This window comes from Pan troglodytes, chromosome 6, assembly GCF_028858775.2.
Source record: "Pan troglodytes isolate AG18354 chromosome 6, NHGRI_mPanTro3-v2.0_pri, whole genome shotgun sequence".
Taxonomy (NCBI): domain Eukaryota; kingdom Metazoa; phylum Chordata; class Mammalia; order Primates; family Hominidae; genus Pan; species Pan troglodytes.
This window is the reverse complement of record NC_072404.2, coordinates 103,652,904-103,669,036: the sequence shown is the minus strand read 5'-3', so window position 1 is coordinate 103,669,036 and position 16,133 is coordinate 103,652,904. Positions and strand designations below refer to the sequence as shown.

The window sequence follows — 16,133 nt, the reverse complement described above, 5'->3', positions numbered from 1 at the left end:
TATGATTACAATGGCTGCTATAATCATAGTTAGTCATAACTATAATTATCATCACAAATATAGTGGCTATTAAACTAAATTTTAATAACTCACTCTATCATTAATATAATCGTTATTGTTAACTTCATGCCTTCTTATAAGCTGCATAATAATGAATAATTGACAAAGAAGTGGAAATATGAATCACGAAGCACAGAATAAGAAATCCCGTTCCCCGTACTAATGGAGTAAGTACCAAAATTTACTGATAAACTTAGAGTTTGAAACTCAACACATTCTTCTCAATACTAATAGTTTTATGAATAATGTTGAGTCTTCCAAGTAAGCTTCTGCTTCAAAATCTATTTAAAGTATAATACAGATTAATATAAAACTAATAGGACAAGCAAGAATTGGATTGGGCATCTAGGTCAGCATCAAGCCATACAGAGATGGAGGGAGAAAGAGAAAGAAATTTTCTTTTCTTTCTTGGAAGCAAGGCTGATGATAGGCAAAGTTTAATAATAGTGCAATTTTCTCTCACCTCCAGTTCTAGTTCACTACAGTGGAATCTCACCTAAGTTATGCCAGGATGGTGGGAAAATGGCTATTTTATTTAGGATCACTGAGCAGAGGAAATGAACGCAAACCTTGGAAAGAGGCTTCCACCCACATGTCGGGGGCTTGTCCTTGCCTGTAGCTGTTTTCTTCCTTACCTGGCTCTCAGCATTTGAGAGTGCCAAGAGTTTGGGATACACTTCTGTTGTAAAAGAGTTTGGGGTGTCAGGGAAGAAATCTGGAGGTTAGCAGCTTTTGCGTCTCTATTCTTCACTTTTTTTTTTTTTTTTTTTTTTTTTTTTTGAGACGGAATCTTGCCCTGTCGCCCAGGCTGGAGTGCAGTGACACCATCGCGGCTCACTGCAACCTCCACCTCCCGGGTTCAAGCGATTCTTCAGCCTCAGCTTCCCGAGCAGCCGGAATCACAGGCGCATGCCACCACGCCCGGCTAATTTTTGTAGTTTTTAGTAGAGACGGGGTTTCACCATGTTGGCCAGGCTGATCTTGAACTCCTGACCTCGTGATCCACCCACCTCGGCCTCCCAAAGTGCCGGGATTACAGGCGTGAGCCACTGTACCCGGCCTCTTCTTCACCCTTAACTTACCGTCTGCAATTCTGTTTCCGCAGTCTCTCCTATAGCTGCCTTCTACTGGTCATTCTTAGTAACCCAATTTAGCGCAGGCTTTTCCATCTCTTGCTACAACTACTGTTGGAGATTTCATACTTCCATACTCTCCTTTCCCAATCTCCAGTTTTTCACCTATACTGCTCTTGATTTTTTTCTCCTCCAACAGAACATTATTTAATAATATATTCTGTCTTCGACACTGTGCTATGTGGTGTTATTCCCTTGCTTAAAAATCTTTACAGCTTTCTTTTGCCTATATAATAAAGTCCAAATAGACCCAGTAAGCTACTCTCCTAGAACATCTCCTAGTATGCTGCATCTTTTATGCTATGACTCAGTAACACGGTTCTCTGAATGTAGCATGCATTTCCACATCATTTTATGTTTTTCCAAGCTGTTTCCTCTGCCGGGAATGTCTTCCCCCTTATTTTCCTGTCAAATGCTTGCTAGTCCTTCAAGATCAAATTTAAACTTTTTTTTTTCATGAAGTATTTCCCAATTGCTAGTCTCATTCACCTTAAAAGTAGGATTAGTGGCTCTTTTCTGTATTTTTAACTGATAACTTTACTGCAGTCCTTCATCTAGCACATATTTCCATCATCAGCTATGTGCCAGGCACTATGATAGACGTGGAGGATGAATGACACAGGCAATGACCCTGTCCACAAGGAGCTCATCTTCTTCTATTTTGGCCTGAGAAACTACAGTGATAGATTTGCCATTTACTTGAGAAAGGCCATAAGGGGAAACAGGGGTGGGGGTAAAATCAAGAATTCAGTTTTTGGAATACGTTCAAAAGATCTATTGTACAACATGGTGACTACAGTTACTACTAATGTATCGTATTTTTAAAAAATGACAAGAAAGAAGATTTTAAATGTATTCACCACAAAAATGATATGTATATGATGTAATGCATATATTAATTAGTTTGAGCCATTCTACAATGTATACATATTTCAAAACAAGCAGTTGTACACAATGAATATATGTATATAATTTTCATTTAAGTAAGTAATTTTTTTTAAAGAATGCAGTTTTTGACCTGATTGTGAAACACTATTGGATATACACATAGAGGCACAATGTGGGTAGATGAATGAATGAGTCTAACATACAGGGGAAAAGGTATGTATTTGGGAATTGTCAAATATATGTCTAGAAGGCTCCTTAAAGTCATTAGATGAATGAGATCTCCTGGGAGAATGAGAAGAGTAGAGATCCGAGGACTAGACTAGGGGGTCACTTGAATGCTGGAAAGACAAAGAAGAGCCAGCACAGGGGATCAGGAGAGCAATCAGTGAGATGGGAGGAGACCCAAAACACAGTGATAAATGAAGAAGGTGTTTCAGGAAGGAAGGTTGTGCCCAACTGTGTCAATGTTGCTGATGATCTGAAGAAGATGAAGACTAAGAATTTATCTTTGGATTGGTAATGAGCTGGTCACTGGAGACTCTACCAATGGTCGATTTGTGGGGTCAAAAGTTCAACAGGAGTGAGTAGAGGAGAGAAAGAAAAGAGAGGAAGCAGAGACAGCAAGTATAGATAATTATTTCTAGTGTTGTAGTGTCAAGGAGGTAGAGAAGTCAGGCAGTTAGTGGCTGGAGGAATGGGAGATCCCAAATTCATTTGCATGGTAATGGACTGACCCAGTAGAAATGGAAAATGTCATGACATGTATGAGACAAAGGACAATTGCAGCAGCAGTGTCCTTCAATAGGGAAGAAAATGGTTGTCCTTAGGAGCACTGACCACTGATCCATTTTAATTGTGGGGAATGCAGAGTAGGTGGGCCCACATGCTAATATCTTGGTAGATTTGGTAGTAAAAATGGTGGTAGTGGTTGTGGAAATTCTCGCTTTTTTTTTCTTTTTTCCAGAGTGAAGTAAAAAGCCAGTCCAGCTGAGAGTGAGAGACAGGGAAAAGGCTTAGAGGTTTGGGGAGAGAACAGAAAGAGTGAAATAATGATCTAGGAAGAGAGATAATTCATCTTCCTTGTATTCTTCTATTTCTTTTCAATTCTATCTTTCCCACTGGAACTCCTTTCACTGAACTTCCAGGAGAGGCTTTTACCCAGAGAAGGGTCTTGAAAAATGTTGACTGCATTAATTAATTGGAAGCTCTTCTCTTTCAAATCTGGGCATGGGGGACGGTCAGCGGTTCAAGGCTGTTTCAAAGGCTTTGGATAATTAGACTACTCTCCCTTGTAAAATTTACCCACAACCCTTTCCATCTTTCTGTATTTTAAACTAGTAATTTAGCACGCTTGCATCTGAGCCACATTTTGCAAAAATATGTTTCTGTTGACATCAGATAAGAGTTGAGTTGTGAAATACATCTCTTTAAAGGATTAACTACGCTTCCAAAAAGGCTCTTTGTTGTGAGATTTGCTAACAGATGGGAAATTCTAGGCTCTGGGTGTTAACAGTATTCTTGTGATTGCAGAAAAATAGCTTCATTTTGTGTAAGCAAAATGAACATATACATGTGAAACATGATGACATTGTAAGTAAATATGCAAATAAGAATAGAAAAACATAGTTAAGTTGCTTATGGAGTAGAGAAATGAAAATGGAAAAAGGTTGTTTGTTAATTAACCAGAGCATGCCTAGAAAATATTCTCTCTACCATTTGCCTTCCCAGCATGGTTTCAGGAGCTGGGCTGGCAGAAGAAATATTTGATACAGCCCTAACTCTCAAATGTGATACAGTTTTGGAGAGAAGCCATCCTTGTTTTAAAGCATTGGAAAAGTGCTAATATAAGGTGTGGCAGCAATTTTGAAAGCAGTAGAAATCTAGTTTAGACTGAAGCAGTTAGGAAAGGCTTCCTGGAGGAGGCAGGCCTTATGCATTGGCAAACTCTTATTTCTTTGAGTGTAACTTTTGTTTGAAGGGCTTGCTTTGATAAAGTGGAAATTCTCTGGCTTTAAACTTTTATTACAGTGGCCTTTCTCTCTAATTAATTTTTTATGGGTATAAATTATATCCCTTCAACTGCCGTGTTTGTTATTCAACAGACATGTTTAGAGCCTACTAAGTGGCCTGGCGCTATGGGTGCCCTTGTGAACTATTTGGTGTCTGCCTTTGAGAAAAATCATAGTATAATAGACAGAGGTTAGCTGGTATGCTTCCTTTTTTTTTTTTTAACCAACTGTAGTAAAAATTTCCACTTCTTGCTAAGCTATATATCAATTTTTTCCTCTCTTCAAGAAAAACGTCTTTTTAGGTTGATATATGGAAGATACTGGCAAAAATCACTTGGCCAGTAATGCTCCTGAGGTACTGCTTGGTGGGGAAAGTTGAGGAGTTATAAGGAGCATCTGTGGGGTGTGCACAGGAAGAGCCTGTTTTAAGTTTACTGTCTAAGTAGGAGATGAATTTCCTTCCAGAAAGGGCTTCTCCTCCGCCTTCCACTGTAGAAGATGCTGATTGTTGAGAAGCTTCACTTGCAGCAGATTCTGGGCTCTTAGGTATAGAAGAACAAGGGATGACTGCTCCTTTTCATTTAGCACACATTTATCAGTCACCTACTATGTGCAAGGCACTAAGACAGACGTGGAGGATGCACAACAATGGCACAGGGTCTGCCCTCCACAAGCTTATATAGGTTGAGTATCCCTTATCTGAAATGCTTGGGACCAGGAGTGTTTGGGATTTCAAATTCTTTAGAATTTTAGAATATTTGCATATACCTAATGAAATGCCTTAGAAATGGGACCCAAGTCTAAACACGAAATTCATCTATGTTTCTTATGCACCTTATATACAGAGCCTGGAAGTAATCTTATGTAATATTTCAAAATAAATTTGTGCATGAAACAAGGTTTGGATTGCATTTTGATTTCAACTTATCACATAAGACCAAGTGTGGAATTTTCCACTGTGGTATCATGTTAGTGCTCAAAATGTTTTGGATTTTGGAGCATTTTGGATTTCAAATTTTTTTTTTATTAGAGACTCTCAACCTGTATTCTATTACAGACAATAAGTAAATAGAGAGATACATAAATAGCTCGTGTACTGATTATTGTTATGAAGAAAAACAAGCTGTGTAAAGCAGAGTAAGGGGGAATGAGAGAGAAAAGGAGAAGCAGTGCTATTTTGGATTGAGAAATTCACTCTGATGATGTGAAATTTGCACAGAGACATGAAGAAAGCAAGGAAATGAGGAGCATGTGGGTCAAGGAAGAAGCTCATTCCAGGAAAGCAAGAGACTTAATGAAGGCTAGGAACTTAGGCACTGTCCAACCGGCAGGTGCACAGATGACCCTCTGTAGGAGGCTGGCATGGCTAGTGGCTGATGATGTGGCTGGAGGGGACAGTGGGGAGGGGGTGGCAGCAGCAACGTGTAATGTGGGACTCACAGAGGCACAGTACGAACCAGCCAGATGTCTCTTCTTAGCCATGCTGGCCGAATATCCCCTGCCTCATGGCGAGGACTTGATCTCTTACAGAGTTCTGACTCTGTTATCTCAAAAAGCCCTCTTGTCATTTTCAGGAAGTCCTGAGGTTGTTACTGCCTCTTGCTTATAAAAACCTTTACAGCTTCTTTTAGGGCACTTGGGAGAGTATCTCTTTCCTTCCCATGTCCCTTAGAGTCATGGAGAAACCAGTTCCTGCCACCTCCCAAGCTCATCTTGGACTGGGGTCACCCTCTCTTCCTCCATTGCATTTCCTTCACCATGGCAATTTCCTCTGATTCCTCCTTTTTCTTCCTGATGCTTTTCAGACCCTCCTCATCAGCAAACCACATGGCTTGTTTCTGCTTCTGCTCCTGCTATAGGTCCTAATATTGGCACCCTTGACTCAGAAAGATCTTCCCAGGCCACCTAATACAAAAGTAGTTGCACCCTTCTCAACATTACCCTGCTTCCTTCATATCTCTTAATATTAACTTTCTTAATATTAATTTTCTTCATATTCACAAAATCTCAAAGGATCTCATATTTAATTGTTTATTAGATCTTGGCTTGTGTGATCAGGGACTTGCCTTGTTCACTGTCGTTCCCCTAAGGATCTGTCAGGATGCCTGCCATATGGGAGGAATCCTACATTAACTATAAATATTGGTGCATGAGAGAAAGAATATAGATGCCCTAAGTTTAACAGGCCCCGGAAAATGATCACAGTAAGGATTCTGGAGGGTAAAACTAAGTAAGCAGTTTCCTTAAAAAATCCTACGTTAACAAGGCTTACTTCTGTCTGGATGCTACATTATATCTTCCAAGTTTGATCCATTGACCCCTTTTTATTCCAATAGAGAGACTAATCTGGTTCAGACTATTTTCATTTTAATGTCTACCCCTAGTGTGTCTGAATGAATTAATACAGACCCAGCGTGGAACTGCTTGGAGAAACGGTACTGGCATTTTGAAACTGCAAGACTCTGATTTTGTTTAAACGATGCATTGTTCAGTCATTCATTGGATGACAATGTGAGAAATGATTTTTCCTGCCTTTGCTGTCAGGTGGTCTGATTCACTGAGATATAGAGGGGGCGGGGAGGGGTGCACCTATGGAGAGAGAATTGAACTATGAATGCACTGGTTTCTCTGGAATCAAGTAAAAAAAATAAAATTTGCTTTTGTGTTTATTCAGCTACTGGGAAAGAACACAGCTGTAATAATAATCCATGAAGGACAGACATTTGACTTGAATACTTTCTCACTTCTGTGAACTGTGATTTGAAGTGGGGACTACTTCCTGGCCTGCCTCTGGACTCAGGCTCTTGTCCCTTTGGAATGGGGTCAGTTTTCCAGCAACGAATAAAACCTAGGGTGCCTGAATTTTCACCAGGGGAGGTGGGAGAGGAACACAGTCCAAAACAAGAGGCAGATTTTTTTTTTTTTTAAAGCAAGAGCCAGCACATTGAGACCTGTCTTTCAATTACCTCACTGAAAGAACAAATGTTACTACATTAAAAAATGACCTGTTTATAAATGGCAAAATGAATATAAAATAACTAAAAAGACAAACAGAGGTCCTGTTTTAGTGTAGGCAAACTGATGCACAGAGATCACCTGTATCCTCAACTCTAACTTTCTCATCTGCGTATATACCAACAGGAAAGTCATTTCATCTGCTCTGGGAAAAAACAACAACAAAACCAAAACAGTAACAAAAGCCACACTGTTTGCTTATTTCATGTTTGAAGTAAAAGCCCTTCAGCTTCTAATTAGTCGCACCAAATGGTGTTTAACTTTAAAATGAAAGTTTTGTCATTATCGTGGGTTAATTTTGGTTGACCTTTGATCCTCCCTTCCTCATCTATCGCTGTAGATTACTGCACTGTCTGGTATGGTAGCCAGCAGCCACATGTGGCTATTTTAATTTAAATTGATTAAAATTTAAAACTTATTTGCTTAGACATCATCACCATTTTAAGTGTTCAGTAGCCACAAATAGCTACTGGCCACTGTACTGGACAGCATAGATATGGGGCATATACATCATCACTGAAAATTCTGTTGGGATTGTACTGCTCTAGAAACTAAAGGCATGAATTGGAAGACAGCATGGTACAAGAGAGTTTTCAAAGTATTTTCTAGCTGAGGGAATAATTTCTTGAACAAAATTGTGTATGGAAACTCAATACATACAAATGATAGTTATGGAGCTGCTCTTGCTAATGTCAACGTGGAAGGTTCTAGATCCCCGCTCATTTACCACCTATTCTAGCCCCTCAATCCCATGCCCAAACCCTCCAGGTCATCGGAGAGCAGAGGTTGAAGATCGCGAGTGCAGTTGATAAGGTATCCTCCTCGGAGTGAGCACACCTGGGTTTGAATTTTGGCTCTTACTCTTGCTAGTTTTGTGAACTTGGAGTTCTTGGAACTTTCTGAGAGTCAGTTTTCTTGTCTGTGGCATACATCAACTATCTCTGAAGGTTGTGAAGGCAGGTTGAATTTTCTCATTTCTCAGATGAGGAATTGAAGCTTGGCAGAACTGCATGCCCACCAGACGGCCACCCAGTGAGCGGAGGCCAGAGCTGGGACCAAACCCAGTCCTCTCTCAGTGCCATTTCACTCCACTGCTCTACAATTTCCTGTTCAAATTGAAATTTTTCAAGCCAAACTACTTTTTAAAAACCAGCTGTCTAGGTGTCACTTATGATTTTTTATTTCCTGGATCAATATAGCATGTGAATACTTCTAAATGTACTGAAGCAGAAGTTGCCACCCTTGAACTGGTAAATGCTGTTTGAGTAAGTCAAATCTTCTTTGATACCCTTCATACTTCTTTGATATGCTTCGTGCTCTTCTCTTTGCAGACGATGGAAAATAAAAACAACAAGCAAGTGAAACTCCCTGACTTATCAACCTTACTCAAGAAGTAAGTGGTATTTTTCAAAAATCCTCATTTTCAGTGGTGAGATTAGAAGCCAACCTGATTGTGAGTTTGGAAAACACACTCCTGTTTCATGGGGCTGAGCATGAACTCAGCTGGCCTGTGTGACCTCTGCCATTTCCAACAACAGCCGACCATCCAAGGACAATTTTGACAGATATAGGAGAAAGATGAGTGGTTCTCAATATTGAACTAACTATTAAATGATGTTAGCGTAGGATAACCAGGAATGGTGGGAATTTTATGATTATCAGAAAAATCCTTGCTGCAACTGAGATACTGATGGATTGCCTCTTGATACTCCCTAGTTCCTTCTTTCTTTCTCTAGATGGGAATTTCTGCCCTAGAGAGGTCTTGGAAACTTTCTCACCAGAAGAGCACAACTTGATGGCAGGAAGCTCCTGATGGAGGCCTGAAAATGGCCCTGAAAGGGATGCCAGGGGACCAGGTCTCCACTATTATCAGCGTGTGACTTTGGACAAGGATGTTAATGGCTCTGTGACTCAGTTACCTCTTCTGTACTTTACTTAGGGGTCTATTGCTTTCCATTTTGTCTTTTTCATTTGTTAAATCCAATGATGTCACTGACAGTAAAAACTAGTAAATAGTAAAAAAAAAAAAAAAAAAAAAAGTAAAACCATGGCTTCTCTTTTGGAGATGGCATCCCCATGCTGCCTATCTTTTCTTACACTTACTCACAAGTATTTTTGATGTACTTATAACTCATGAAATACCTTCCGAGGCAAAAATGTGTGTGGATCAGTAGAGATAGCAGCAGCAGTAGCTGCCAAGTGCCCTGATGGCCTGGAGTCAGATGGCTACATTGCACTCAGTTCTCCCATCTTCCATAGATACTGGATGTTATCCTTTAATGTTTGCCTTGAGCCAGATGGAGAGGAAAGAGGCAGAGTTAACTTGTCTTTCTATTTTCATTCTCCCAAATACAACTGATTTTTTACCCTACTCCTGGATACCTTTCTTATATCACAACTCTGATGATGTAACTTTTCTCAACCAAACTTTCAGGGGACCCTCTGTGATCTCAGAATGAAACCCCAACTGTGTTGTATACATTTAACATGCATTCTACTTTCCTTCCTTCCTTACATTTTAGCTGCGTGGAATTCCTTGGCTTTCAATGTGGAAGAAAGTTTGTGGTCCTTGCCCCACCTCCCCTCCCCAAGGTTGCAAGAAGAGGGGGTTAGAATTGTGGCTTTCTTTAATTTGATCCAATGCTCCTTCCCCTGCAACTTCTGCTTCCATACAATTAATAACTATTTTCGAATCAATGAAATAACAATCATTCTTTAATGCCTCAGTATAAACTATCTTATTAAAAGTTATGCAGCCTGGTCCAAAAATGGCACAGGACAGAGGATGGGGCCAGAATCTTTGCCAGGGCACTGCCAAGAAGAGCATGACCAGTGGAGACACTTGAGTGGATGGATGCTGTGTGTCCCAGAATATACATGGAGTTGAGGTACAGGCATGGCATTGAATATGAGTAGAGCAGTGCAGAAAGAAAGAAAGGAGCAAACTTCAGGAGCCTCACAAGTTTTCCTAGAGTCATCCCTGTGAGCTTCACAATCTAGCTGTCCTTAAGGAATGTTTCTTTTATGTGGAGCACTGCACACCTAAGACATTTTTAATGTTTTGCTCTGCCAAGTGCAGCTATAAGAAGGAATTTCCAGGTAGAGAAACAGAAGAATTGGAGAAAATTCTTAGAATCGTGCGTATAAGGCAATTCCGTTGCAGCATCATCTGCTGTGGTCCTTTGAGAAAACTAAGTGTTTATTTCCATGATTTAAAATCAAGTCAGTCTTTATCTAGGGTTTGGGAAGGCTTACATTGGCTCAGGACCAAAATGAAGATAGGACTAGAACTTTCCCAAGAATGTACGAATAAATGTATGTGTGAGTTTCAAGTTGCACTGGCAACACTTTGGAGAAGTTAGCTCTTCAGAATCATGAGGATTGTTTAAGCTCTCATCCCATTGGCTGGCTGTGTGGAAGTTACCCATTGTATGGAAGGTGACCCTGACTAGACCTTGTACAGTCCCTTAAGATAGATTAATAGTGAAGTCTTCTAACATGTTTTCTGAACCTGCCAATGAAAGAAGAGAGAGATGCCTACCAGTGCAGAGGAAAGGAGTGGATATATCTTAAGTCTTTGTTATTTCTGTCATGCAGATGACTCAGGTATAAAAACTAGAAATTCTTCCTAATGTGGATTAGGGAACTCAGGCCTCACAGTATAAGCCAAACAAAAAAAAAGTTTCATCACCAACAAACTGTCCTACCAGTTGGTGGCACCGTTATCCACATCCTTTGTTCCCCAAGGCAATACTGATGATAAGGCTACATTCAGTGACATTTAGTGAAACTGACTGCTGTGAGGGCTCTTTATAAACTGTTGCACCAGAAGTACATCTCTTTTAGTTTATTTTTAGGTTATGATAATAGGTGCAAGGCTTTACAGCTAAAGGATTCCTCTCTTGTATAGTTATTTCCAGTAGTATGAATAATAGATATTCTAGTGGTAATAGTACTGGTAGCAAAAACTACTCTTCTGCTGCTAGGATTCTATGAATCCTACTACTTTTACTTCAGCTACTCCTATTATTGTTATATCACTAATTGTGCAGGTTTTGTGTCAGGGCTTTTGATACACGATGTTTAACGCTTATAGTCATTCTGTGAGGTGTGTAATATTATTCTTACTTTATAGAAGAGGAAACTGAAGTTCAGAAAGATTGATGTATCCACACAAATAAATTGCTGACTTGGAATTTGATCTTAGATGCATCTGCCTCCAAAGCTCACACTTTTGCATCACATTTTGTCTTTCATCTGCCCTTCATAATATGGCCATTGCTCCATAATCCCTGTCTTCAGAAGATATGTATTAAGATATGCACAGCTCAAGGACTGTGAACTTCAAAGGGCTCTGCCGGAAGTCCAGATGGTTGTCCAAAAATGGCCTGTTTCCTTTGTGTTCACTGGCTTGTCTTGAATGCGTCAAAGTTATCTTAATGTCATTTCAAAGGCAATTGAGGGAGCATCCATGGAGATAAATTGTGCCTGCAGCCTGTTGCTGAATGCATATTAAGTTCTATTCATGGATTTCCTAGCAACCAGAGCTCTGTGACGCATGGAGTCAGTGAGCTTGCGTTGTACTTATGTAGAGAAATTAAATCACTTGGATTTTATTATTAATATTTTTAGAAAGCCTCACTAGATTAGCTGTTTGAAATGCATTGTTATCTGAGTTCCTGTCAGCAGCTGGTCCCAGTCACATCTGAAATCACTGAGGACTCTAATTTTCACAAACGCTCCAGTGAGAGATTATCTCCATTTATATATATATATATTTACAATTAAGTATTTAGTTGGGAAATAAGGAAATTAAAAAAAGGAAAGTTGCTCTAGCAGCTTGTGATCTAGGCAAAGTTCTAAAACTTGATACAAACATAACATAAATGAGCAGCAAGCATCCTGGTGAGAAGAGACAACTGGGCTCCTTTGCTTCAAAGGGATGTGGTGAAATGGAAGAACATAATTTTAGTAAACCTAGTTCTTCACAAGACATTTCATAAGGGTGAAATATTTTTCATTTTAGGGTTCACCGAATATACTGCTTTACAGGCTTAGAAAATTGACACATTTCTTCTTCATAGTCCCAACCAGCCTAAAGTGCTGCAGACATCTCACAAGTTTCCCTCAAGTTTTAATTTGTGTTTTATTGCACATACAAGTCAAATATATGTGTGGTCTGCTGTAGTGGTATAAGCGTGGCATGCCAATGCATGGTCAAACACACACACACATACACATGCACACGCATAACTATTTAGGAATATCAAAAATTTAGGCATCTGATTCCTGAATTTATGTTCTTCATAGGAGGTACCTCTAAGACATTGAGATTTCTTAAAGAAACATCTTTGGGTTCAATATCCAAATGAACGTGACATATTTTAAAGTGGTCAACTTGAGAGAGTGACCACTTAATCCAGTGATTTTACTTTGCTTGGAATACTTTTAAAACTTCAGTTTTAGAGTTGCCTTTAGTGGCACTTATTTTAAAAACACCATTAATGATGACAAATTTTTTTTTGAAAATACATTCTGTTTGTGCTCCTTGAGTGATGATTAAAACTGGAAATTAGCCATTAGTGTTCCCATTACCCACTATCAAAAAATATGAAAATGGGAACACATTTGAAGATACTAATGCATGAATCTCAAAATGAGCTTAGGTTGTCACAGTGAATGACGCACACAATGAAATGGTAATCTGAGGGATCAGTCCAACCCACCAGTGCCTTTGATGTGGTAAAGTCATCAGAAGAAGAGTTCCTTTACGTGAGTGGAGTTGCTTATATGATTGTCATGGCAAACGTAGAGTATTTCCAGTTAACAACGGGAACCAGAAAGGTAAACTGAAGGTTTTCACAAATGCTTAAGACTACACTCTCACTGAATACTTGGAACCAAAAAATTAAAAAGTACATTCCATCAAATCTCTATAAAATTATCTAAATTTTCTCTGCTACAGCTATTTGTTTTTCATAGAAGCAGTATATGTAAGTAAACATCAAGGTATTTGTTACCTACATGTTTTACCCATATCTTAATTATCTCCGAAATTGTTTGAAGAGTCTTAAAATCTCTAAGAAAAGGGCAAATAGATAAGCAGAGTGACATAGGACGATACTTATGCTAGAAAATATAAAAACTTTCTAGCAGTCAAGGTTTCTAGGAGATCATTGTAGGTTACCTAATCTCATAATCTTATGTGAATAAGCATTTCAGTTCCTCAAGAGCACCAAAAGGAAGTCTCCTTGAGGGTTTTTGTATAACTCATATTGAACTATATAGTTTTCAGAATCTTTGCTAGAAATTTTACAAAAATTAGGGTTTTTCTTATAAAGTTGTTTCTTATATAGACAATTGACAAAAACAAGAGCATAATGAAACCAGCTCAATTGTCCCATAGAACTGATGTTTACAGTCTTTTAAAAATAAACATATAAATTGAAACTTACATTTGTCTTGTCTGAGTTTTTTCCTCAGGAAACCAACCCTCAGGTCTCCCAGATGGTATCAAGGAACTGGAACTCACCAGATCATCACATCCAGACAAGAAGCTAGACCCCTCATCCCCCATGATTTCCTTACCCCTCTCAAATTCCTGCTTACCCACATGTAGTTACATTCCTTCTTTCATATATAAACCCCCAATGTTCCTCTGCAGGGAGACAAATTTGAGACTGATCTCCCATCTCCTTGGCTGCAGCACCTGATGAAAACCTTCTTTCCTGGCAATCCTCATTGTTTCAGTGACTGGCTTTCTGTGTGGAGAGCAGGAGGACCCAGGCCAAACCCCTGATGTTTCAGTAACAATAATATTAAAAAAGAATTCAACTAAGGCATAGATCTAGGTTCTTTGGGATAACTCTTGAATTTGACTTGTGCCACAAGCCATTTTGAACTCCAACTATGGTGGATGAGTATGCCAGACACGTGGACACATGATCTGAAGCCACAGTTAGTCAAAGCCTCTTGGTCATGGTGAGTTGAGGGTGTGAATTGCTCTCTGCTTCATTTCCATTGCCACCACATTTAGAAGCCTAATGTGCTCAAAGATTTCTTTGTAACATTAGTTGATAAAATGTGCCCCTTAGAGCCTCCACTGGGACCCCTGTGGTCATTGTGGGCTATCACAGCACTTACCCTGCTTATAGCCAGAAGGAATCCTATTCCACACATCACTTTTTCAAGTAAATTCATGTCTACAAAAGCAAATGGTTTGGAAACCACTTTTTTTATAGGCTGATGTCAGTGGCTCATTTGTTCTTGGTGAGGAGTTTGGCATGAAGGCTTGCTTATTTAGAGAAATGAGCAGTTTTCAGATTTTCAAACACTTCTGCATTCTCCAAAATTGCTGATTATGCATGGATTTCATTTCAGTGTTAGTTTAATATTTCATATTAATGGCCACCTGTTGCCAGATGGGAAAGCAATGATGGTGTCCAATGAAGTATGCCCTTACAGTGGTACACATGGCTTACACAGGGCTGCTTTGGGAAAACAGACCTCTGCATATTTTCAGCAAAAATTAATTATTTTGAAATGGATGCACCAGTTTTCCTCCAAGTGGTTAAATGTCAATAAACTGGAAATAACTTGTCTTTTTAGGGACTTTTATGTTAGTTCAAATTTGTGTGTGGGGTGCGTGTGTGTGTGTATGTGTGTATTTTAGGCTGAAACAAGTGACCAAAGATGTCAACCATCTCTGACAATGTGCCAATTCAAAGGAACTTAAACAATTTTCAAAGAATGACTGATTCACATAGAATGCAATTTTGGATCTAAGCCATAATAGGAATTCTCTTTACTGCTGTCCTTGTAGCTTTTCTTTGACAGACTATATGGGAATAACTGAAAAAAATAATTCATTACTGAAATAAGGGAGTCTAGGAGATAGAATCTAGATGGTCTTGCTGATGGCAAGAGAAACTTGACCAAGATTTGCCAAAACTGACAGAAGAAACTAAGGGAAGACAGTGAAGACTAGTGTTTCTTTCACTAAAATTCTGAAATTTACCTACATCTTTTAGAAAATATTTTGTTTCAAAAAATCCATTAGAATTACTCAAAATTTCAAATCTTAATCAAAACCAAAGGATTTTTTTCTTTTTATATGTAATACCACCAATTCTTTGAATGTGTTGGTTGTTTTTACAATTTCCACCCTTTGATCCTTGTATTGTTAACATATAGAAATTACTTCACTACTTGTCTTAGCCTGAAAATATTCAGAATTGTGTATTCCTAAAAAAGTAAATTTAATTTAAGAATCTAAAATAAATAATATTTTATGTCACTAATCTCTTTGATAATCTTTGATAATTCCTATATCTCTAGTAAAAAGTTATAATTAGGTTATTACTATATTCTATTTTTCTTATTTTCACCTTATATTATTTCATTTATCTCCCTGAGTCATCATGGCCCACATGTGTGATTTAAAAATCTGCATAGTGTATATTCTTGTTAACAAATCTTATTTGCTTAGCCGTCCCAAGGTTTTCTTAAAATGAGGATTAAATGGCAATATTTATGAAGGGCTTAGTACTATATGTCTCATAATAAGTGCTAAATAAACATTTGTTAAATAGATAAACTGTCTTATTGTTGATAATTTTTCTTGCTTAATATTTTTGTATTATAAATAATACCTCACTGTCTTTAAATATTAAATTAAAATAAGGATTCTAGGCTACTTCCTTGGCATATGATTCTTCAAATAGAAATACCAGGCAAAAGGCTCTGGTTGTTTTAAAAGCTTTTGCTTTGCATTATTTTCTAATTTATAGCAAATCTATGGATTATATATATTATATATTATATATATGGATTATATATAGACACTAATAGTGCAATTAGTAATGTTTCTGTTTCTTCATGGTTCCACCAACTTTGGGTATTATAATTTTTACTTATTTTGCTAACTTATCAGGCATGTTTCTGGACAATTAAACAAATTGCTGTACATGAAACTTCTGCAGCAGAATCACTTAGGATGTTTGTTAAAAATGTCAGAAATCTGGCTTTC

General features: G+C 38.4%; 1 long non-coding RNA gene across 1 annotated transcript in view; it reads left to right on the top strand.

Annotated features, from left to right (window-relative positions):
* Positions 1 to 9,150, top strand: part of LOC104007326 (uncharacterized) — a 52,575-nt gene extending 43,425 nt beyond the window's left edge. Inside the window, exons 3-4 of the long non-coding RNA XR_010158904.1 lie at positions 8,437 to 8,498; positions 8,842 to 9,150. This is a non-coding gene — a long non-coding RNA (uncharacterized LOC104007326). The remainder of the gene's footprint in view (positions 1 to 8,436; positions 8,499 to 8,841) is intronic.
* Positions 9,151 to 16,133: the final 6,983 nt, after the last annotated feature.